The sequence below is a fragment of the Microcebus murinus genome, chromosome 14 (assembly GCF_040939455.1).
Source record: "Microcebus murinus isolate Inina chromosome 14, M.murinus_Inina_mat1.0, whole genome shotgun sequence".
In the NCBI taxonomy this organism is placed as follows: Eukaryota; Metazoa; Chordata; class Mammalia; order Primates; family Cheirogaleidae; genus Microcebus; species Microcebus murinus.
The window spans coordinates 14,304,252-14,306,624 of record NC_134117.1 but is presented as its reverse complement, the minus strand read 5'-3'; the positions used below and the strand labels follow the sequence as shown (position 1 = coordinate 14,306,624).

Sequence of the window (2,373 nt, the reverse complement as noted above, 5' to 3'; positions counted from 1 at the left end):
GTTGATTAATTGTCTGTTGAGGGCCTGTTCCTCATAGATGGCAGCTTCTCTCTGTGTTGTCACATGGCAGAAGGCACACAGGCTCTGTCAAGCCTCTTTTGTAAGGGCACTAATTCCATTCATAAAGGCCCTGGCCTGGCCTGGCGCGGTGGCTCATGCCTGTAATCCTAGCACTCTGGGAGGCTGAGGTGGGCGGCTTGCTTGAGGTCAGGAGTTCGAAACCAGCCTGAGCAAGAGTGAGACCCCGTCTCTACTATAAATAGAAAGAAATTAATTGGCCAACTAATATATATATAGAAAAAATTAGCCAGGCATGGCGGCACATGCCTGTAGTCCCAGGTACTCGGGAGGCTGAGGCAGCAGGATTGCTTGAGCCCAGGAGTTTGAGGTTGCTGTGAGCTAGGCTGATTCCATGACACTCACTCTAGCCTGGGCAACAAAGCGAGACTCTGTCTCCAAAAATAAAAAAATAAAATAAGAAAATAAAGGCTCTGGCCCTCATGACCTAATCACCTCCCAATGGCCCCACCTCTTAATAACACCACCTTAGGGGGTAGGTTTCAATATATGAATTTTGGGGGGACACAAACATTTAGACCATAATAAGTCCCCTCTCAGGAACAGAATCTCAAAGTGCAAAACCCATCTGGCTTCTATTTTCCATGACTGAATAAAACTAGGAAGCCAGGGATTGGAACTTTTACGTTTTTAATATTTCTCTGTTTTCCCTTTGTGATCAGCAGTAAAAATCCTTGAGTAACATATGTAGCAAGAAAGAGTAACTGAGAGGGGTTGTGGTCCCATGAGTTAGGGAACTGGGAAGATTATTGCACCTTACAGTCTGGTTTGGGGGAAAAGGATCCCAAAGGATTATGGAGATAGGAAAACAAAATGGGTGTTGGTACCTCAGTCTCCCCTTTGGCCTTGGAGGGGGTCCTGGGAAATTGCTCAGGGATCACCATTTCATTTGTTTCATGAGCAATCTTTTCCTGACTTCCCAAGTCTTACTCATGTCCATAAATTATATAACTATTCCCTCCATTACTCAAGCCAGAAATCTAGGAGTCGTCCTCAGTTCTTCCCTTTCTTTCACTCTCTCATCCTGCATATCATAGAGTTTACCTCCAAATACACTTCCTTCATCACCATCTGTCCTTTACTCACCATCTCCGTGATCCCACCTCAGTCCAGTTTGGCACCATTGTTTGCTCAGAGGCCACAACGACCTTCTACTTGATCTCCCCACTCTCACTCTTCCTCCTCGAATCCTTTCTTCACTCTACAGCAAAAGCAATCTTTTTAAAACAAAAATCTGATCATAAGCTTTGCACAGTGGCGGTATCGTAGCCGATGGGGTTTATCCGAGGTGCGATTATTGCTAATTGAAAACTTTTCCCAATACCCCGCCATGACGACTTGAAATATAGTTGGCATTGGCAATTTTTGACAGTCTCTATGGAGACTGTAAAAAAAAAAAATCTGATCATATAACTCCCCTCCCTGCTTAAAACCATCCATTTTACTAAGAACAAAATGCTAGCCTTTTACAACAGCTGACAAAGCATTTTACTATTGAATCCTGCTTCTCTTTCCCCAGTTTCCTCAGTTCTAGCTACACGGTTCTTTCAGTTTCTCTACCTGGAACTCTTTCCCACCACAGGACCTTTGCACATGCAATTTCTTTTAACTGGAATGTTCTACCCACAGTATCATGGCTAGCTACTCCCTATCCTCAGTTTCAGCTTAAATGTCACCTTGGAGAGGCCTTCCTTGGAACCACCCACATCTACTAATCTTTATCACAGTACGTCATTTGTTCTTTCATAGTATTATAACTTGCAATTACTTGGTGTTTCTCTCTCTGTGTAAGCTTCATAAAAGTAGGGACTATGATTGTCTTGTCTACCATTGTATCCCCAGGTTCTAGCACAGAACCATAGCAAGAACTCAATAAATATTGCTTGAGTGAATGAAAATTTAGTGTAGTCACAATTGAACAAGGCCCCAGGACTGGAAGTTGGTGGGGGAGGGGAGAGGAGAGGTTAGAATGATTTGCTAGGAAAAGGATTTTCTAAAATGTGCATGAAAGATAATTTCACTCAGTATGACAGTAGCTGCATTTGCAATCCAAAATGCTGGAAAAGCATTGTAAATATATGTCTATTGAGGCATTATTTACAATAGCAAAAAAAAAAAAATTAAATAGTCTCCTGACTATAAGTGGAGAAAAAGGTATATTTGTGAAGACACTAATAGTTACCGTATGGAACTTTAAAAACTATTAACAATGATATGTAGAAGCAAATCTCAATGTGATCTTTATCTGTAATATTAATCTGTCAAGTAAAAGGTCAAGTGTTTTTATGGGTATGC

General features: G+C 41.7%; 1 non-coding gene across 1 annotated transcript; it reads left to right on the top strand.

Moving 5' to 3' along the window:
- The first annotated feature begins 1,321 nt into the window (after positions 1 to 1,321).
- On the top strand, positions 1,322 to 1,462 carry LOC142875735 (U4 spliceosomal RNA). Its single transcript, XR_012923031.1, has one exon. It is a non-coding gene; the product is annotated as a U4 spliceosomal RNA (small nuclear RNA).
- Positions 1,463 to 2,373: the final 911 nt, after the last annotated feature.